At 45.8% G+C, this 23,620-nt stretch overlaps 1 protein-coding gene across 2 annotated transcripts in view; it reads left to right on the top strand.

Moving 5' to 3' along the window:
* C4_1H5orf22 (chromosome 4_1 C5orf22 homolog) overlaps nucleotides 1-23,620 on the top strand; it is a 571,451-nt gene that overhangs the window by 155,354 nt on the left and 392,477 nt on the right. The gene's annotated exons all lie outside the window — the stretch shown is intronic.

The following is a 23,620-nucleotide window of genomic DNA, read 5'->3' as shown; positions in this document are numbered from 1 at the left end:
TTTGGGGGACAGGGTGCAAGTTGGTCTTTAAAACTTTTTCCCCTTAGACCCTTCCTTACATTTTTTGTTTTCCGTTTATCTACTTCACCTACCCTGTTCCTCTATTCTCCAGGTCTGCTCTAACTTAAGTCCTCCACCTTTACTACATGCTTCCATTGTCTATGATCATGATCATGCCTTGTACTGCTGGCCAAAAGTGTGTTCTCCCCTTGTACTTTCCATCACCATGTTTCTATATGCCCCATATCTATTGCCCAAGTGTAAAGCGCTCTGATACCCTCTGATGTTCGCGCTATATAAAACGTTTAAAATGAATAAGTAAAAGGTTATAAGGACCTCATATACACTGTACCTACACTGTCTATATATCATCATGTGCACAAAACAAGCAATAATACAAGCGAAACATTCCATAAGCACCGGAAAAGCAATGTTTCTGTTGTTTTTAATGGTGTTAAAATGTGTAACCACTGATGAACACAGTTTTAAGGTACTGAAATCACTGTAAACCACTAAAAAAAGCACCAGAATTTACCAAAATTAAAACTGAAGACAGGAAAGTCCATGTATAATATAGGGTCAATGTTCTACATAAGACAAGCTTACATTACCTATGGGGGTTGCCTGTCTGATAGCAGTAATGATGCTTCATATTATTCTGAGCTATTTTGCACATACATTCAAAGCTCTAATGCTATACCCCGTTATAGAGCAATGTGTACAAAAGAAGCTTGGATGATGCCTTCAGTGATGTCATGATTGATGTAATTTGAGATGTCATCAGTAATGTCATTTGGATGTCATCAGTGACGTCATAAATGAGGAGTGATGTAATATGTGAGGTCCTAAGCAGTGCATGGCGGGGGTGGGCATGGTCTAGTTAGCTCTGCTAGCTATAACTGGTGAATTTCTGTGTTTTTTTACGTTCAAAATCTTAATGTTGTCACTGACATATTCACCTAACTGAATATATATATGTATATATTAACAGAAAAGATCAAAAGGTTACATGGATGTTATAGTTAGGCTGACATTTCACTCGTATAAAACCAGAAAAATTTTGCAGTTATGGTTAGCTGAGTTAACTATAATTTGCGCCTCCGCTATGCACTGCTTACAACCTCATATATTACATCACTCATGACATGGTCGGGGACTGATGACCTCTCAAATGACATAATTGATGACATCATCCACTGAGTGTTTTAAAAATGTTTATGAGTGTTAAATATATATACCAAGGTGTATTGATGAATGACTAGGTGTATACGTGCCTGTATAAATGATTCAGTGGGGTGCATAACTGACTGTATAAGTGAGTGATTAGGTGTCTCAATTAATGTATGGGTCACTGACTAGGTTGTTTTAACGTCTGTATCAGTCTATCAAATGGTGTCTAAGTGGCTGTATGGGTTGGTGAGTGGGTACGTGAGCAGCAGTATGGGTGATTTATTGGTTGTCTGTGTACCTGTATGAGTATCTGTGTGGGTGAGTGAGGGTGTGTGTGACCGCCTGCATGGATGAGGGAGTGGGTGACTCAGTGACTGTATGATTTAGTGAGTGTGTAAGTGAAGAGCTGTATAAGTGACTGAGTGTGTATGTATGGCTGTGTCGTGAGTGAATGGATGTGTCAGTGGTATATGGGTAACTGGATATGTGAAAGGCTGTATAGCTGAGTGTTGGAGTATGTGAGTGACTGCATGTTTGAGTGAGGGATTGTGATAGTGGCTGTATGGGTTAGTGGGTCTATGTGTAAGGGGCTCTGTGGGTAAGTATGTGTTAGTATCTGTATGAATAACAGGGTATGTGTATAACTGTATAGGTGAGTAAGTGGCTGTGTGATTGACTTTAAAGGTGAGTAGCTCTATGAGTGACTGGCAGTGTGTGAGTAACTGTATGGGTGTATGAGTAGATGTGGCTGTATTCGTGAGTTGGTGTATGAGTAGCTGTATGGGTAACTGAGTGGATGTGTTTGTGTAGACCTATGAATCAGTAAGTGGATGTGTAAGTAGTGGTATGGGTGTGTCAGTGGTTTTGAGAATGTTAGTGTGGAAGTTGGAGTGGGTGTATGAAAGGTTATATTGGGATGTGAGTAGGTGCATCAGAGATTCTGTGGCTGATGTCATCAGTGATTTAATTTAAGATTTCATTGGTGATGTCACTTACCTTGTCATGAGTGAAATAAGTGTGAGCGGTCATAAGCAGTGCAGTGCGGGGAACAAGTTATAGTTAGCTCAGCTAACTATAACTGCTGAATTTCTCTGGTTTTGTACAAGAGAAATGTCAGCCTAACTATAACCTTTTTGTTCAGTTAATGTCTAAGTTTTTTTGAATTCTATTTCCTAACTATAATGCCCCCCTGTAACCTTTAGTTTTTTCTGTGAATTAAGGATTTCTAAATGCTAATTCCGAACCATAATGTCCCCGTAACCTTTTTTTTCAGTGGATTTCTACTAATTGTAACATCCATTTTATTTTATGTGAGCCTCAAAGATTTTCATATTTTCTTTCTATAATTGGATGTTGTATATTATAATTATATTATATACCACCGATTTTTTGATTTGGTATGTGTTTATCAGAAAGTACAATAATAAATAGTTTTATTTTCAAGAATGTTTTGACTCAGCACATCATTGTCTCATTTACTGTGGAGAATCTGTGATCAGCATATTTTTTTAAATAAAATGTAAGTCAAAATATTTTTGGGGATATTGTTTTTTTACTTTCTATGAACAGTATATGAGAAAACCACCTATACCAAATTTTTATATTCCCGACTACCGACGTCATCGCGGTGCCTTTGGTAGTCGCGCAGATAGTGTGGTTTGTACAAAGGGTAAAATGTATATATAGACACATTCTACAGTATATGTAACAGCAGAGCTTTATTAGTGTACTTTTCAAACTCATATTTTTGTAGTGAGTTTCCAAAAAAATCATCTACAAAGACTATTTTCTATTTTCTCTGTGACGCTGTGCATCACGACGATGTCGGTAGTCAGATTCAGATTCAAAATACTTTATTCGGTTAAAAAAGACAAGAATAACCATAAAAGTAGCATGAAGAAAATACAGTTTACAGGGGAGTCATGTGTTCATTATTTAAAATACATATGTGCAACACAGAGATTAATTCATTACGATCGATTTGCGACATTTAAAAATGGATTAAAAAAATTCACCCAATGAGGCTACCATAAAAACAGTTTCCATTTTCTGGCACTCTAAAAACGCTAAGCGACATCTGTATATATTTAAGTCTTTGAGGATAGGGATGATAAGTTTCTTTCTGAAAAAGGTATAAAATTTACAAAAAAATACAATATGTATATCAGACTGTGGGGAAACATCATCACATGGGCAAAAGGATAATTCTTTCGACCAACAATTCATCACAGGAAAAGATAAGACTCTAAAAACAATATTGAGTCTAAACCGGGTTAAAAGGAAACGTTCATGATTAGACATATATAAGGATAAATATGGCTGTAGTTTCTCTCCACATAGAATATCCTGGTGAGCAGAAACAGTCTTTTTTCTCGCCTCCTCTAAGTGTCTTTTGTCCCTTAGATAGGCAATGCACAAATTTTTCAGATCTCTTCTTGATATGTATGCCATAGTTGGCGGATCCTCGAAGTATTGGGCACAATTTACTTCCTTGAGAAAGTTCTTGACATAACATATCCATTTGAAATCGTTGATATTGTCCAATGCTAAAACGTCCTTTAAAATAGCCCGGTTAACCACACATTCATCATTTGTCCACACCCTATGCCAAAGAAGGATTGGCTGGATCCTAATCGTATCAGTAACGTAAATTACTCCCAATTCAACATGGCATATCATAGTCGCAGTACTTTCAGGCACGGACAAGATGTGGCGTAAAAATTTATTTTCCATGGTTTGAATTGTACTAATATTTGAGTAACCCCACAAACCTGATCCATAAGTGGCTACTGCTAAACAGGTTGCCCTATAAATAGTTAAAATATCTTTTATGGGTTTTTTCCCTAATTTTCTCATAAAACATTGTAAGGCCATAATGGTTTTGGAAAACAGCAGGGATCTAGCATGGATTGCACTAGTCCATGAGCCACTTTCGTGAAACAGAATTCCCAAATAGGGAAAAGTGGAGGTCTTTTCTAAGGGATTGGAATTTATAAAAATACGTTTCGAACGCTTGCTAGATCTTAGCCCACAATACATGGACAAGGTTTTTGAACAGTTAATTTTTAAGTCTAAGCCAAGCATGAAACTGTTAAAAGAAGTAACCAAGGTTTGTAACGCCATCGGGGTTCGTGCCATCAAAACAGCATCGTCAGCGTACATCAAGGCAGGGACGGGCCTTCCACCCACCATAGGCATATCCCTGCCCTCCTGCACGAGACGTTTCTCCAAGCCATTTATATATAGCAAAAATAAAAAGGGAGCTAAAACGCACCCTTGGCGTACACCCCGACCAATCCCAAACTGTCTAGTGCATTCTCCATCTTTCCCAAAACGGACACTTGCATTGGCCCCGGAATATAGATCTCGCAAGAAGCATATAATGGCATTGTCTACCCCCAACTCGGCCATGATTGACCACAATTTATTGTGTGAAACACAATCGAAAGCTGACGATAAGTCAACAAAGGTGAGGTATAGACGTTGTTTTTTGACCCGTATATACTTCTGTTGCAGGATAAACACATTCAATCCTTGCTCTATAGTCCCTAAGCCCCTTTGAAACCCAAATTGAAAATCGCTTAACACCCCATTCTCTTCTGACCAGATTCGCAACTTATCGTCGGTAGTCACGAAATCGCATGTTTTTCAGAAACTCTAAAACACATATATACAGATATTTTAATGGATGTTTGAAACTAGTCTTAAACCCTACTTCCTGTTTTCACAATTACACGAAAGTTGCTATAACTCCACTAATCACGATGATCGCACCTTTTTAAGGGGTGCAAAACACATATGTGCACACCTTTTACAGTATTTTAGAAATGGAGGGGTTTAATACTGCACTGTTTAAACACATATTTCGGATTTTGTATCAGAACAACCATTTCAACAGATTTTTCATTGTTGCGGTGACTCCCGGCATCGCGATGATATCGGCAGCCCCGATGACAGCACATATGTTGTGAAATGACAAAACAAATGCAGACATTCAATAGCCACCACCACATTCAAAACTTAACTGCAAAATAGATTATAACCAACACACTAAACACATTACTATGTAAATGACTGTGTAATAGCATGTTCAACTCCCTTAATATCTCTATAACACAGTGCATAACTTTGTCAGTGTAATCTATGACTGCATGCATCACTGTATCACTAAGTCTCTCATTCACTTTAGAAGTATTTGAGAGGATCTGTGAGACGGTGCATCAGTCTATCAATACTTCTGTAACAAAATGCGTGACTGCCTCAGTAAATCTAAGAGTGGGTGCATCAGTATCACAATGGATCTGTGATTGATTGCATAAGTCTCTCACTCAATCTGTGAGTAGGTGCATGAGTGCCTTTGTGCATTTGTAAGTAAGTATATGACTGGCCCCCCCGTGCCCACTGCTCTCTCTTTTCCTGCCGCTGCGGCCCTGCGCCCGCACCCATTCGCTCTCCCCTGCCTCCCAGCTGCTCCTCCTTCCCAGATCCCCTTAAGATGGCGGCAGCTGTGCGGCCGCGCGCAGCGGACGCGCCTAAGGTAAGCCCGTCTGCGCCAGTCCGCGCCTGGACTGCGCCCAGCGCCAGAACCCCTGGAACCCACATACGCCACAACACCAGACTCCACTACGACGCCAGCAGCCTCCACGCACTCAACGCTGGCCGAAACCACACCTGCTTGCAGGCCACCCGAAACGGACCCACGGACCCTTCTCCTGCCGCACCTGCAGCTTCACCTGCGACAGAACCACCAAACCCCCAAGGACTGGACCCAACCACCTCTGCTGCATATTCCTCAACACCCGCTCCGCACGCAAACATGCCGTCGAGCTCTGGGATCTGCTCGACACCTCCGCCCCAGACGTGGTCTTCCTGACCGAGACCTGGTGGAACAACTCCTCAGCGCCCTACATCGCCATAGCCATCCCGGACGGCTACAAGATCAGCCGCGGGGATCGCGCCAATGGAACCGGAGGAGGAATAGCCATCGTCCACCCTCAAGGTAGCCACTCACGTAGACGACACCCTCAACACCGCCGAACACCTGCACTTCCGGATCCACACCGACCCCAACACCACCCTCAGAGGAACACTCATTTACAGACCCCCCCGGACCACGCGCTCAGTTCAGCGACTCCATCACCGACCTCGCCAGCACCCACGCACTCGCCTCCACGGACTACATCCTTCTCGGGGACCAGAATTTCCACCTCGAGAACAATGATGCCAACTCCGCCACCCTGATCGCCAACCTCGGCCTCAAACAACTCGTCACCGCATCCACCCACGCCGCCGGCCACACGCTGGACCCCATCTTCTCCACAGGCACCCATGTCGCCTTCAACCACACCACCGAACTCCACTGGACCGACTACCGCTGCATTCATTTCACCTTCAAGAAACCAACCACGCACCACCGCACCCAACAGCTGCCTTGCCGCTGCTGGAGCAAAGTCACCGAAGACCGGCTGATCACCATCCTTGCCCAGAACCCACCCACCGACCCCACCAACCAAGACGCCGCAGCCCGCAACTTGAGACAGTGGATCGACAACTGTGCCAACACCCTCGCCCCGCTCAAGAAACCCTCCAACAGCCATGCCAGCAACAGAGTCATCTGGTTCACCGACGAGCTCCAGACCTCCAAACGCGCATGCCGGAAACTGGAGAAAATATGGCTCCACGAACGCACACCGGACAACCACGCAGCCCACAAGGACGCCACCCGCAGACATCACCACCTCATCAGATTATCCAAGAGATCCTCCTTCAAAGACCGCTTGGACAACAACGCACACGACAGCAAAGAGCTCTTCAGCATCATAAAGGAACTCCCAACCCCAGCGCCAACGCCAGCAACATCCCACCCTCACAAGAACTGTGTGACTCACTAGCCATCTTCTTCCACCGCAAGATCGCAGACATCCACAACAGCTTCAACACCACAACTGCCCCGACTACGCCAGACTCCACCTCCCCTGTGAACACCACCAGCACCATCCGCCTGACCTCCTGGTCCAACGTCAACGACGACGAGACACACAAGGTCATGAACTCCATCCACTCAGGATCTCTGTCAAACCCGTGCCCACACCACGTATTCAACAAAGCAGACGCAGCCATCGCATCCCAACAGTAGCTGAGTGGATCTGTGAGTGAGTGCATGAGTCTCTAAGTGGGTCTATTACTGGCAGCATGAGTGTCTGAGTGGTTCTGTCAGTGGGTGCATGGGTCTCGGAGTGTGACTGAGTGGGTACATGAGTCTCTGAGTGGGTCTATGAGTGGGTGTATGAGTGTCTCAATAGGTCTGGGAGTGAGAGCATAAATATCTGAGTCAGTGAGTGAATGGGTGCATGCATGAGTGTCAGAGTGGGTCTGTAACTAGGAGGGCAAGTGTCTGGGTGTATCTGAGGGGATGCATGCGCCTTGACTGGATGAGTGAGTGGGTGCTTGTATATCTGAGTGAGTATGTTTCTGAGAGGGTCTGACTGAGTGTAGGAGTGACGTTAGGGGTGTATGAGTGTCTCAGTGGATCTGTGAATGGGTATATGAGTGTCTCAGTGGGTCTGTGAGTACATACGTGAGTGGGTCTGTGAGTGGGTGTGCAAGTCTCTGAGTGATGCTGTACATGGGTGCGTGACTCCCTGAGTGAGTCTGTAAGTGGGTGCATGAGTACCCAGGTGGGTCTGTGAGTGGGTGTAGGAGTCTCTAAGTGAGTATTGGACTTTATGCATGAGTCTATGACTGAGTCTCTATGTAGGTGTGAGTCTGAGTGGGTCTGTACATGGGTACATCACTCACCGAGTGAGTCTGTAAGTGGGTGCATAAGTACCTGAATGGGTACATGAGTATCTGAGTGGGTATGTGACTGTATGTGTTCATGTGTGAGTGGGTGTGAGTGTCTGAGTGCATATGTAAGTAGATAAATAAATCTGTGATAGTGGCCAGCAAGTGTGTACAAATATATATATATATGAAAGAAAAGGTTGCCCCTATTTGGACTCGCACTCACCAGAGGCAACCGCTCGTTGCAGGCAGCTTTCATGCGGCTCCCAGCACCTCATTACACTGCTGACGCGTTTCGGGCTGGAACGCCATTCCTCATGAGCAGTTCGAAGTTTCAATGACAGACAGCAAAACCACTAACAGTATGGTTCCCTCTTTTATTTCCATTCTATGGCACGTCATAGCACACAGAATTATGGGACTGGTAGTGAACATGCTTCCCCATGTGGGTCGCCGTCATTCATGAAACCCCACAGATTTTACAAAGGGGAACTTTGGAGTCGCCAGAAACCACCTGCACAATGTTCGAAGCACCTCCTGCGCCTCTCGTACTGCCCACTTGAACAGCACGGGCCCCGCAACAGTCCCGCGGTGGTGCTAGTCCGTGACCGGGCTGGCCACTAGTTAATGAAAGAAAAGGTTGCCCCTACTTGGACTCGCACTCACAAGAGGCATCCGCTCGTTGCAGGCAGCTTTCATGCGGCTCCCAGCCTCTCATTACACTGCTGACGCGTTTCGGGCTGGAACGCCCTTCCTCATGAGCAGTTTGAAGTTTCAATGACAGACAGCAAAACCACTAACAGTATGGTTCCCTCTTTTATTTCCATTCTCTGGCACACAGAATTATGGGACTGGTAGTGAACATCCTTCCCCATGTGGGTCGCCGGTGCTTCGAACATTGTGCAGGTGGTTTCTGGCGACTCTAAAGTTCCCCTTTGTGAAATCTGTGGGGTTTATGAATGACGGCGACCCACATGGGGAAGGATGTTCACTACCAGTCCCATAATTCTGTGTGCTATGACGTGCCATAGAATGGAAATAAAAGAGGGAACCATACTGTTAGTGGTTTTGCTGTCTGTCGTTGAAACTTCGAACTGCTCATGAGGAAGGGCGTTCCAGCCCGAAACGCTTCAGCAGTGTAATGACGGTCTGGGAGCCGCATGAAAGCTGCCTGCAACGAGCGGATGCCTCTTTCGAGTGCGAGTCCAACTAGGGGCAACCTTTTCTTTCATTAATTAGTGGCCAGCCTGGTCACGGACTAGCACCACCGCGGGACTGTTGCGGGGCCCGTGCTGTTCAAGTGGGTAGTACGAGTGGCGCAGGAGGTGCTTCGAACATTGTGCAGGTGGTTTCTGGCAACTCTAAAGTTCCCCTTTGTGAAATCTGTAGGGTTTCATGAATGACGGCGATCCACATGGGGAAGGATGTTCCCTACTAGTCCCATAATTCTGTGTGCTGTGACATGCCATAGAATGGAAAAAAAAGAGGGAACCATACTGTTAGTGGTTTTGCTGTCTGTCATTGAAACTTCGAACTGCTCATGAGGAAGGGCGTTCCAGCCCGAAACGCGTCAGCAGTGAAATGAGGGGCTGGGAGCCGCATGAAAGCTGCCTGCAACGAGCGGATGCCTCTTGTGAGTGCGAGTCCAACTAGGGGCAACCTTTTCTTTCAAATATATATATATATTTTTTTTTTCCCAAGGATGAATATAAATTTCTCTGCAATGACTTTCCCATCCTTCCGAACATTTACTTCATTTCAAAGGTACACAAAAAAGAAACACCTGTTCCGGGAAGACCTATAGTGTCCTCGATAAAGACACTAGTGTTCTCAAAGGTATTTGAGAACACTTCAAAATACATTGACTTTTATCTTCAGGAGTTTGTAACAGGATTACCGGCTTACATTAAGGACACCACTGAATTTCTACACCTGTTGAATAACTGAATGGTCTGATGATTTTTTGTTTTTAACGATGGACATATCGGCACTTTATACCAGTATCGCACATGCAGATGGCATAAGAGCCATAAAATACTATCTAGACACGAGACCTATTGAAATGTACTGCCACAACCAAATGATTATCAAAATGATTGACAGATGTCTTCATAATAATGTTTTTATGTTTGACAATGCTATTTTTAAACAATTGAGAGGTGTGGCTATGGGGGCATGTTTTTCCCCCAGCTACGCGGGGCTCCACATTGGCTGGTGGGAGGAACATGCCCTCAAGGTACAACATGCCATCGCATGGTCCACACACATCGTAAGATACTGACGTTACATTGATGATGTGTTCATTGTTTGGCGAGGGACCAAGGAGCAAGCTAATGATTTTGTCAATAGCATCAATGTGAACAATATCAACCTTCATTCTACTGCCAATATAGATGCAAAGACAACTAGTTTCCTAGATGTACAAGTCCAGGTAATGGCCGGCAAGATCAAAACATGCCTTTACAGAAAGTCCACATCAGGAAACACTATATTACACGCTGGCAGCTTTCATCCCCAACATACCATAGCTAGCATACCATATGGGGAATTCCTCAGGATCCATAGGCCATGTAGCACCCCTGAAGTGAGACAATACCATCAACAGGAGGCTAAGAATAGACTAGAAGCGAGAGGATATAATCCCAGTCGCCTAGATTTAGCTATGAAAAAACCCAATGCCCATAGTCGCTTGTCTCTTTTGGATCCAGAAAGGAATTCACATAGGACAGAGGCGAATACAGCTAGCATGGGGGAAATTAGGTTGATCACTGGCTACAGTAAACAGGCCAAATTAATTAAAAAAACTGTCATAAAGGAATGGTCCATCATCCTTACAGATCACATACTGAAGGAGGTAGTTCCGAGGACCCCTACAGTTACTTTCAGAAAAGCATACTCTATGCGTAACGAATTAGTAACTAGTAGTCCAAAGACCAGCCATACAGGGAATTGGTTGTCCCCACGCAAAGGGTACTTTAAATGTAGCTCATGCCGAGCCTGTAAATTCGGAGTTAATACAACATCTTATTTAACCCCTTTTTCCAATACCCCAGTATCGCTCAAGGCACATTACACCTGTCGTACCGAATTTGCCGTATACGTTTTAAAATGTAGTTGCAATATGTATTACGTGAGCAGTACGAAGTTACAAGTCCATGTACACATATTGCAGCATTTGAGAGCGATTGTCAATTCCGATCCGCCCTATCCGGTTGCCCGGCATTTCAAAGCCACTCATAACAATGATTTAAACCACTTACAATATTTTGTCATCGATGTAGTAGCATCTAACAAAAGAGGGGACAGTAGGGAAAAATGCCTGCGGCAACTTGAGTCCAGATATATAGTCAATCTGGACAGTAAGGCTCCTGTAGGGTTGAACCTGGGAGAAGATCTGTACAACTTTTTATAAGAGTGTCCTTATTACTAGCTCAGACCTCTTGATGCTACACACACAATGGTGTTCACTGCGGGACGGATAGATCTTTTGTCTAAAAATGAGCTGAGACTGATTAGTGTACATACATAGTCCCATTTTCCAGTGTGTTTGCTGTCCCTTCCCTGTAGTTAGTAGCATATTTTAACATTCCCCTCGTTGTATTATTAAAAAATATATATATTTTTTTCAAATTTTGGGCTTTATTCACCTACAAGTATTGCACACACACTACACTGATAACAATAAGTTTGTACACATGGTGGCACAATTTGAGTATATGGTTTATGTAAGTAGGTGAATACAAATTTAGCCATTCATAAGTTTGATCGTTAATTGGTATATACTTCCCCAGAATTGTGTTCAGATTCATTGATATCCATATCTTTATCTTGTATTGGTACCGATATTATTCATGACATGAAATAATCGAACTCAATGTATTTGCACATTGGATTACGACATTTTACATTGGAACTGTCCTGATGATATTACAATAGAGGATGTTTAGTATTTATTTGCATTAATGCATTTGTACGATCAAATTTGCATCTGTGTCCATCCTTGCCAATTTTGCACATTTCTGAAACATTTTGCACTTTAAACATGTAAATTAATTTACACCTGCCCGTGGATCCGATAGCATGCTTATACATTTTATTATTAGCATTCTTAATAGTTGCCTTTTGAAATTATTTTTGTAATATACTTGAAATATAGTTGTATTTGTATGTAATAATATTGCATTTTAAAGAACTGTATGTTTACATAGGCACTTGACATTTTAACATTTTTTAAAACGAACAATGTTTTATAATGTTGTACATAGAGCTATTGGATCTAGGGTTTTAAAGGGAGGATGTGGTATTTTAAATCGTCATGAGTTTGGTGCTATTTGTATAGATTGTACAAAGAAACATTGGGCACAATGTGAATAACGGATATTTTAAGATGGCCGACTCCTTACACGAAACAGTACTAGAAGATATGTCTGTTTTCTATGTTTATGCCTTACTCAGTGTTGGCGCCAAATGGGTGTTCTTTATATTCACTGTCTAAGCCTCCCCGTTTGTTAAGTGAGCAAGGACACAGCCTCATGTCCGAAACGCGTCTGAGGCATGCAGCGTTCCACAATGCACATATAAAATAAAGAAAATCTGATACCGGCATATTCAGAGTCCGTGTTCCTGGTCTGTGCGACGAGGCACTGGGGAAGTTTGGTTTATATATATATACATGCTTATACATGTTGGACTTGTTGTTCGCTTATCCTTTCTGTGTACTGTATTTGCTATTTTGTCCTACACATATTTGGTTGTGAAGCGCTCCGATGCCCTCGGGTCTGGCCAGCGCTATAGAAAACTCCAAAAATAAATAAAAAAATAAATAAATTGGATGTCAACTGTCTGTCAACACTCCAAACCAGGAAGTGTTGGCAGCCATCTTGTGCCTCGGTAGAACCGAGGCACAAGAAAGCAGAAAACAAACGCGCAAAACACGCAAAGGGGGCAGGGTACACACACCCTGACCCCCTAGGCCTGCTCAGGGGGTCCCACAAGGACCCCCAATTTTTTTTTTAAATCGCGGGGGTACGAAGTACAGTACTCTGTACCTTCCCGAGCGCACACTGGAGATTCCTGGTGGGCTAGTTGGCCCCCAGGGACCCCAGTATGCAAGGGGTATTAGTTCCCCCTGTGCAAACGCCCCAGTGGGCTGCGTTGCAGAGAGGTGTAAAAAGGGCCGTGGCCTCATTACACCTCCCTGCAATGCAGCCCCCTGGCGCATACTGGAGGTTCCTGGTGGGCTAGTTGGCCCCCAGGGACCCCAGTATGCAAGGGGAATTAGTTCCCCCTGTGCAAACGTGCCAGGGGGCTGCGTTGCAGAGAGGTGTAAAAAGGGGTGTGGCCTCATTACACCTCTCTGCAACGCAGCCCCCTGGGGCTTACTGGAGGTTCCTGGTGGGCTAGTTGGCCCCTAGGGACCCCCAGTATGCAAGGGGAGTTAGTTCCTCCTCTGCAAATGTGCCAGGGGGCAGCGTTGCAGAGAGGTGTAAAAAGGGGCGTGGCCTCATTACACCTCCCTGCAACGCAGCCCACAGGCACATACTGGAGGTTCCTGATGGGCTAGTTGGACCCCAGGGACCCCCAGTATGCAAGGGGAATTAGTTCCCCCTCTGCAAACACGCCTGGGGGCTGCGTTGCAGAGAGGTTTAATGAGGCTCCGCCCCTTTTTACAGCTCTCTGCAATGCAGCCCCCTGGTGCTTACTGAAGGTTCCTGGTGGGCTAGTTGGCCTCCATGGACCCCCAGTATGCAAGGGGACTTAATCCCCCAATTTAGAACGCGCTACGTGGCGTGTTTGCACAGTGATGAAGGTAGGGGGCGGGGCTTGAGGTGATATGTGTGCAAACATGCCCTGTGGCGCGTTTTAAGTTGGGGTATTAATTCCTCTACAATCCAGAGGTCCCCTAGGTGCCAACTAGTCCAACAGGTACCTCCAGTAAGCGCCAAATGTGTTTCAGAGGGTTCATGTTAACAGTAAATGATATCAGTTTCCTGCCATATTCGCCGCTTCTGTTATCTAGGGAAATGCGTTCCTTCTAATCAGTTGACTAAATGTGTGTTTCCGACCTTCATTACAGCAATAACGAACACGTCTTTTAAAGTTGCTTTAATTTTATAGATATCTTGGATGGGCTGCATATTTTGAGAGCCTTGGTGCCGTACTTACATTAATTACTAACTCATTTAGGAATGTTATTTTTTATATGCCACTCTCCTAGTCTGATAATTCACTGACAATTTTTATGATAGGATATAATTCATATAATAGGATGGCTTTGCATTATGCGGCCTTTGTATTTATTACCTTGCATTATGCACTTTACCTATCTAACATGCTATGTATGTTTTTCCAAACATGAATTTACCTATGTAGTCTGTTTTTCATGTTTATCAGTGCCTGCATTAAAGGGGAGGGCTATATATACTTTTAAAAGTTAGGCGCCAAATGGGATTGACAAAGCCTGCTGCGCAGGCGAAACGCGTCTCTCTGTCTTTGCGGGGTCGTGGGAGACCTGAACCAATAAATTTGCCCTATTCCTACCGATCATGAGTACGTGCCATTTACTCTCCGGAGCAGGATGGATGTTTGGGATCAAATTGCAGCGCCGGCGGTTTGCGTTGCTTGCGTACCACCAGTCGGTTTGTGGCTCTGCTCTAGACCGCAACCTTCGTTGGATCAGCATTGCAGTGCTAATACAGCAGAGCCCCCAGGGGATTGCACCGGGAAGGGGATTCAGGATGACTGGCGTGGAGGTTCAGAGGGCGAGGCGGGGCGGTTTTGCAACTGCCAGCTCGCCTTTCTGTGTTCTGCGTCAAGAAAGGCCTTAACCAGGATACCTTGGCACTCTGGTGACTGGGCACCGTGGATGCTGACAGCTAAGCGGTGAGGTTGGTGTGGCATACTGAAGTTTATTCCTATCGGTCCTCTCCGACCCCTCATGTGCGCCCTTGACTTCATCACAGCAGCGTGTTTCTTGCACAGGAGGTTCGGAAAACTTCTTTCCACATTATTTTCAAACATTAAGGTGGCGGCCCTGAAAAGGAACTTTTTTTAGGGTTTGAGCAGTGATCCGGATTCTATTCACTTTGCATATTGACGTAAGAACTCTTGCACGGATTTTGATTGACAATTCCGTTGATGGGGATTCTGGACCTTGTAGTTCTACTAGCCAGTAGAGACTGCCCGGAGGCTGACATTCAGGTCGTAAGTGCACTTAGCTGGTGCAATTTGAGCCCCATGTACTCATTACAAAACCGTTATCCCCCAAATGTGTTTCAGAGGGTTCATGTTAACAGTAAATGATATCAGTTTCCTGCCATATTCGCCGCTTCTGTTATCTAGGGAAATGCGTTCCTTCTAATCAGTTGACTAAATGTGTGTTTCCGACCTTCATTACAGCAATAACGAACACGTCTTATAAAGTTGCTTTAATTTTATAGATATATTGGATGGGCTGCATATTTTGAGAGCCTTGGTGCCGTACTTACATTAATTACTAACTCATTTAGGAATGTTATTTTTTATATGCCACTCTCCTAGTCTGATAATGCACTGACAATTTTTATGATAGGATATAATTCATATAATAGGATGGCTTTGCATTATGCGGCCTTTGTATTTATTACCTTGCATTATGCACTTTACCTATCTAACATGCTATGTATGTTTTTCCAAACATGAATTTACCTATGTAGTCTGTTTTTCATGTTTATCAGTGCCTGCATTAAAGGGGAGGGCTATATATACTTTTAAAAGTTAGGCGCCAAATGGGATTGACAAAGCCTCCTGCGCAGGCGAAACGCGTCTCTCTGTCTTTGCGGGGTCGTAGGAGACCTGAACCAATAAATTTGCCCTATTCCTACCGATCATGAGTTCGTGCCATTTACTCTCCGGAGCAGGATGGATGTTTGGGATATATATATGCTGCTTGAATAAATCCTTTGTTGGCACTCGGAGCTGTGTCCTGCTTACTTTCTTTGGAGGTGAGCGTGTGGTTTTGGATGTATAGTACCGGGTTGCCGATACCGGTACCAAGGGCACACCAAGGACACACCCTCTCGATCTGGTGCTCCACGTTTAAAAGGCAAAAACTGTGGTATAGCACGAGGAGTGCACAACGCGGCGCCCCCCCAAGCAAAAGTCATTGCCACCAGGCAGTTATTTTACGCAAGGGGAGAGAGTAGGCAGTATCATACTGCCTGATAAGAGTGCCAACGGAGGTTCGAGCTGAGAAACAAACCTGAGAGCAGTATGGAGGCACACAGTCCTGCGCCATGAATTTGGGACACCACGGAGGTGTTTGGTTCACCCCATCACTGTATGCGGCACCACGATGGACTCCAGTTCCCACCATGCATCACTCTTTTGAATCCCAAGCATCCACCCAAGTACCTGCATTTAGGAGGAGGAGCCGAGAGACTGCTACTTAGGGGGCAGTCTCTATGTCCAGGACTTACCAGCCAAGCCTGTGAAGCCGGCACTGATGACGGCCATTTCCGGCTAGAAACGCGTCTGCCATAGCGTTTCACGGACTGCGAGGACAAAGCTGTGTTCTGCTTGAATAAATCCTTTGTTGGCACTCGGAGCTGTGTCCTGCTTACTTTCTTTGGAGGTGAGCGTGTGGTTTTGGATGTATAGTACCGGGTTGCCGATACCGGTACCAAGGACACACCCTCTCGATCTGGTGCTCCGCGTTTAAAAGGCAAAAACTGTGGTATAGCACGAGGAGTGCACAACGCGGCGCCCCCCCAAGCAAAAGTAATTGCCACCAGGCAGTTATTTTACGCAAGGGGAGAGAGTAGGCAGTATCATACTGCTTGATAAGAGTGCCAACGGAGGTTCGAGCTGAGAAACAAACCTGGGAGCAGTATGGAGGCACACAGTCCTGCGCCATGAATTTGGGACACCACGGAGGTGTTTGGTTCACCCCATCACTGTATGCGGCACCACGATGGACTCCAGTTCCCACCATGCATCACTCTTTTGAATCACAAGCATCCACCCAAGTACCTGCATTTAGGAGGAGGAGCCGAGAGACTGCTACTTAGGGGGCAGTCTCTATGTCCAGGACTTACCAGCCAAGCCTGTGAAGCCGGCACTGATGACGGCCATTTCCGGCTAAAAACGCGTCTGCCATAGCGTTTCACGGACTGCGAGGACAAAGCTGTGTTCTGCTTGAATAAATCCTTTGTTGGCACTCGGAGCTGTGTCCTGCTTACTTTCTTTGGAGGTGAGCGTGTGGTTTTGGATGTATAGTACCGGGTTGCCGATACCGGTACCAAGGACACACCCTCTCGATCTGGTGCTCCGCGTTTAAAAGGCAAAAACTGTGGTATAGCACGAGGAGTGCACAACGCGGCGCCCCCCCAAGCAAAAGTCATTGCCACCAGGCAGTTATTTTACGCAAGGGGAGAGAGTAGGCAGTATCATACTGCCTGATAAGAGTGCCAACGGAGGTTCGAGCTGAGAAACAAACCTGGGAGCAGTATGGAGGCACACAGTCCTGCGCCATGAATTTGGGACACCACGGAGGTGTTTGGTTCACCCCATCACTGTATGCGGCACCACGATGGACTCCAGTTCCCACCATGCATCACTCTTTTGAATCACAAGCATCCACCCAAGTACCTGCATTTAGGAGGAGGAGCCGAGAGACTGCTACTTAGGGGGCAGTCTCTATGTCCAGGACTTACCAGCCAAGCCTGTGAAGCCAGCACTGATGACGGCCATTTCCGGCTAGAAACGCGTCTGCCATAGCGTTTCACGGACTGCGAGGACAAAGCTGTGTTCTGCTTGAATAAATCCTTTGTTGGCACTCGGAGCTGTGTCCTGCTTACTTTCTTTGGAGGTGAGCGTGTGGTTTTGGATGTATAGTACCGGGTTGCCGATACCGGTACCAAGGACACACCCTCTCGATCTGGTGCTCCGCGTTTAAAAGGCAAAAACTGTGGTATAGCACGAGGAGTGCACAACGCGGCGCCCCCCCAAGCAAAAGTCATTGCCACCAGGCAGTTATTTTACGCAAGGGGAGAGAGTAGGCAGTATCATACTGCCTGATAAGAGTGCCAACGGAGGTTCGAGCTGAGAAACAAACCTGGGAGCAGTATGGAGGCACACAGTCCTGCGCCATGAATTTGGGACACCACGGAGGTGTTTGGTTCACCCCATCACTGTATGCGGCACCACGATGGACTCCAGTTCCCACCATGCATCACTCTTTTGAATCACAAGCATCCACCCAAGTACCTGCATTTAGGAGGAGGAGCCGAGAGACTGCTACTTAGGGGGCAGTCTCTATGTCCAGGACTTACCAGCCAAGCCTGTGAAGCCGGCACTGATGACGGCCATTTCCGGCTAGAAACGCGTCTGCCATAGCGTTTCACGGACTGCGAGGACAAAGCTGTGTTCTGCTTGAATAAATCCTTTGTTGGCACTCGGAGCTGTGTCCTGCTTACTTTCTTTGGAGGTGAGCGTGTGGTTTTGGATGTATAGTACCGGGTTGCCGATACCGGTACCAAGGACACACCCTCTCGATCTGGTGCTCCGCGTTTAAAAGGCAAAAACTGTGGTATAGCACGAGGAGTGCACAACGCGGCGCCCCCCCAAGCAAAAGTCATTGCCACCAGGCAGTTATTTTACGCAAGGGGAGAGAGTAGGCAGTATCATACTGCCTGATAAGAGTGCCAACGGAGGTTTGAGCTGAGAAACAAACCTGGGAGCAGTATGGAGGCACACAGTCCTGCGCCATGAATTTGGGACACCACGGAGGTGTTTGGTTCACCCCATCACTGTATGCGGTACCACGAAGGACTCCAGTTCCCACCATGCATCACTCTTTTGAATCACAAGCATCCACCCAAGTACCTGCATTTAGGAGGAGGAGCCGAGAGACTGCTACTTAGGGGGCAGTCTCTATGTCCAGGACTTACCAGCCAAGCCTGTGAAGCCGGCACTGATGACGGCCATTTCCGGCTAGAAACGCGTCTGCCATAGCGTTTCACGGACTGCGAGGACAAAGCTGTGTTCTGCTTGAATAAATCCTTTGTTGGCACTCGGAGCTGTGTCCTGCTTACTTTCTTTGGAGGTGAGCGTGTGGTTTTGGATATATAAATGTATATATATATTTTCCAGGATTATATATGTCCCAGTTTAGTTAGGATTGAGTTTCTATAGGAAATGCCTTCTATTTGTGTTGCTAATAACTTTGGCACCATTCCAGGAAACTTTCCAAAAAAGTGCTACTTTTTGACAAGTTTGTGCCTGGAAAGTGTCCAAGTGATCCTTCAAGCTGGGGCCAAGAAAAGGTAGTGGGGGGTCGCAATTCGCACTTTGCCAATTTATTTTTCCATAGGAACTTTAGACACAGCTACAGCCCAAAACACTGAATGGATTTACATCAAATTTGGCAGAAAGCTAGGTCTTGCTTCAGAAAGAGTGTGTAGGAAGGTGGATACCTGACTATGGTTACCCCAGATTTTTTGCCTTGTGTTTAGCTGGTTTTCTACTTAGTTGGCCTGGGATCCTGCTAATCAGGGCCCCAGGCTATCGCTCTCTCTTTAAATGGACTCCATGTACTATAGGTACATCACCAATTTGGTACTGGACACCTTATCAGCCCCTGTACAGTGCACTATAGGTGCCCAGGGCATAGGTGCATCCAAGGCCTACCAGGGGCTGCAGCATATCTTTTGCCACCCCTGGCTGGTACTTAAATCGACACAACTGGCTGTTCACACAGCTGGGGTAAGGTGGTGTACTCACCCCTTGCTTAGATATAGTATACCTATGTCTAAACCTATATCTGGACACATATGCACCTATAAGTCGCTCCTATGGCAGGCCTTTACAATCCTGGAGGCAGAGTGCTTGGTTTTATGTGAGATAGTGCTCTAGCATGAGCTAAGCCTGTCTGCAGTGTTCGGAACCATTTCCTTACTGCTGTTCCAGTGATACTGCCATACCATACACTCTTAAGTGCATTATAACCCTCGCGGTTAATGCTAACTTTGGTTTGGCTTTATCAAAACATGTCGTGTTTGGTGTCATACACTTTGGAATACTACCCCCTCGCCATTCCTGGCGACGGGGGTAGCATTCCACTCTTCTAGAGGGAGAAGACATGTTACTTTACTTAAAACGCGGTTAATCCTAACCAGAGCCTCAGCATCACAAAATGGATGCTGCTGCCCCGACACAAGTCTGACCTCCTGCTGCTGACCGAAACTTGGCAGGGGAGGCCTGGACAAAGGGTTTCCTGTCACAGAGAGGTGCTACACCACCCCAGACAGGAGATAGTGAATTGGAGCAGGGAGGGTTGAAAGAAACTAGACACTGCCTGGGGCGCACAAGGTGTCCCAGGCACAATCCAGTCAAACTGGTTCTGGGGCACTCCAGCCCCAGTCCTGGCGCGAAACTGGACAAAGGGAAAGGGGTGTAACCACCCCCTTCCTGGGTCCCACCCATAGGAGGGACCTAGCAGGTAATCCAGCCCCTTGATTTGGAATAAAGGTAGGAGCTGTGCCAATGCACATCAGATTATCCTGACTGAAACTTATGAAACGAACCTCTGGACCCTTCGACATCCCACTCGACGTGGAAGACTGAAGAATCTCCCTTGTGGTCAAGGAGTGACCACCCTGTGCAAACAGGCACCATCCAGCACCTCGACGTTTGCTTTGTTGCAGTTCTCGACGGAACTCGAGCAACAGAGATCGACAAGACCCAGCATGCCTGCCTTCTAACAGCCCGATCCACAGTCCCTGCAGAGCTGAGACCCGTGGAGGCGACCTGAAGCGTGGGGCCGGCCATCTTGGAAAAAATACGAAGCGCTGACCATGCAGCATCCCTCGAAGCTGTGCATTGGAGTTTGAGAAGCTCCAGCCCCGAGCAGCTTTGGCACCGAAGCTCACCCCTCCACACTCATCGAGTGCTGCGTGGGGCCCTTTTGCATTTTCCTGCTTGACGCGTTGGTCCGGTCGCTTGCCCGTTGGCTAGTGGCCCCAGTACCGACGAACCTTTGAATTTGCTCTGCTAGTCTGGTTGCTCCAGACTGGCCCTCGCTCCCCTGAAAAGGAGCACCCGCTCAGACCTTGCTGGTCCGAGTAAGAAGCGATCTTCGAATCCTGCATGGGTTGAATTTGCCAAGGCCTGTTGACTCCGATCCGGAAGCCGACAGCGAGAGCCTTCGTGGGACAGCTCGTGATCCACTCCTGGACGTCCTCGGTGCCCCAGAGTCCACGTGGCAGCGGAGACAAGCTTCACGACAACCACCTGATTGCGCCCGACATTGCCTGGTTCCTTCCTGGTCACTGGTTAGTGACCCAGACTCTGTCCCCTCTGCTTTCTGGTACTCTACATCTTCGATCCACCCTTGGATCCAACCGGACTCTTCTCTACTAGCCACCTGCAGCATCTTCATCTCCAGGCACCCTAGATCTTCGTGACAAAACCCGACACATCTTTGCACCTGTGCACCCGCTTCCAGTGGGTGAGGTAACTCTTGAACGCCGGTGCTCCTGTAGTGGTTTACACCTCTAGTGTCTAAGTCTAAAGTTTTGTCCTTCTAGTCCAGTCGGAAGACTCTTAAAACTGTAACTCGATAACGTTTACGCACCATTGACTTTGCATTGGTGCATGCGTGTGCTTTTAGCGCTGCACCCGAATCCCGCGGGCTACTCCCGTCCTAACTGTTGTTAGTCCAGTGTAGTCCCAGCGATTCCCAAGGCCCTAGGCCTTACCACTGATCGATTAGTGATACTTATACCACTTTTTTGATATATGGTTTGAGTGGCCACCGGCCTCATCCATAACTGTGCAACTTTCATATGTTATATTGTGCTTTTGTTTAAACGCTTGTGCTTCTATACTCATAAAGAGTACAGGGGAATATTCTAAGAATAAATACATATATTTTTATAATATATAACTTGTGTGGTGTCCTTTCATTTGATATTACAGGATTGCATATGGTAAAACAGCTGGCTTCACATGTCCTCTTGAGTTAAGCCTTTAGGCTGCTTAGTCCATGCTACCTCTAGGATAGCTTGTCTTTAAGGTTGACTTACGACCACAACCATAAGGGATTGTTTGGACTGATACAAGGTGCCCCCAGAATTGGAGACATCATACATCAGGCCAACTTCCCACAGAGTGCTTTTTGTGTTTGGTGTAAATCTGTTCAGTAGTTTAGGAAAAATTAAGGTTAAGAAAATGTTTATATATCATGCTATTGAGGACCCGTGGAGCCTGCAGATCTCATCTTGAGATCTGATTGGCTGTCACCACCTTAGTCAGTAATTGATGGCAGCCATTTTAGGACTCCGTCCTGAGAAAAAATGCTAAAAAGAAGACATGGAGCAGAAAAACATTGTTTTTTACTTTTAATTTTGCCATGAATTTGCGGAGAATTTGCAAATCTGCAGCAAAATAAACTTTAAAAAAAGTGCAGGCTTTCGCACCTTTCAAAAAAAAAAAAACCCTAGTGGGCCAGGGCCCACTTGTGCCCTAAGGTAACTATAACTCACGACCTCACCCTGCACAGGCTAATTACCTCACATATTACATCACTCATGACATCTTCTGCAACATCATTGATAATATCACTGGAACATTTGCAACGAAATTATTGATGAGAAAATTGTGCATTATCTTAGGTCATGAGTTATAGTTATTTGAAATAACTGTAACTGGCAAATTTCTTTGGAGTTTAAAATGTTACATTGTTACTGAACATTTCACCTAACTCTAACGTTACTTTAACCTTTGGTTTTTAGGTCTCGCTGTAGCCAATGCGCTTGTGCATTACTTCTGCGAGAAATTATGTAGGGGCTCCAGGAAAGCCTAACAAGAGGGCTTTGGAATGTGGATTATGGCCAGTGCATGTGAGGCATTCAAGCGCGAAAATGGCATCTGGACTGCTTTCGCCAGCGCGCGCTCGGCCTCACTTCCTGCTCCCTCTCTTACTTTCGTTATCGCTCACACCCCATATGCTCGTTCCCTCCCACCCTTCCTTTGATGTCCCCCCCTATCAGACTTCAAAGGAATACGCTCCCAAACTTGTTCCCATTAGCAGTGATTGGTGAGGGCATGAGTTATAGTTACTTAAGATTATTAAAAAAATAAAAGAGGGTTGGAGCACACTTCCTCACATCCCAGCACTCAGTTCAGTCCAAAGCATTATGGTAAATGCAATGCATGATAAGACCTACTGCAGTGACAGTCTTAAGTTTTTCCAGTGCTGTGTATCTCTAGACATGTGTTTCAAGATAATTTCCTTCTTCAGTAGCGAGGAAAACATCGTTTGCTCATGTATAAATGGTGTGGAGTAATTCGTAACTTATGGTTTTCACAAACGCATCTTGACATGGACACTAACGGGTACCATAACGGGTGGCCCACCTTGACGAATGTGTGACTACAGGCATTGCCCCCTCTCAAGATTCATGATGCCCTAATTGGGTGCGATTTAAAAAGGAAAGAGAATATTGGTGAAAATCATAAGTTACGAATTATTCCACACAATTTACGCGTGCCTTAGCGTGCATGTATCTATTGACTAGGATAATCCTAGTAGCTTGGTCCTGAAGAAAGCCACTGTGACTCATACAGCATACAAGCTTGGTTGAAACATGTGGACCTAACACTAGGATGTGGGAGACAATTATTTTCT

Source organism: Lissotriton helveticus, chromosome 4_1 (genome assembly GCF_964261635.1).
Source record: "Lissotriton helveticus chromosome 4_1, aLisHel1.1, whole genome shotgun sequence".
NCBI lineage: Eukaryota > Metazoa > Chordata > Amphibia > Caudata > Salamandridae > Lissotriton > Lissotriton helveticus.
The sequence above is the reverse complement of the archived record's forward strand: the minus strand, read 5'-3'. Positions and strand labels throughout refer to the sequence as shown.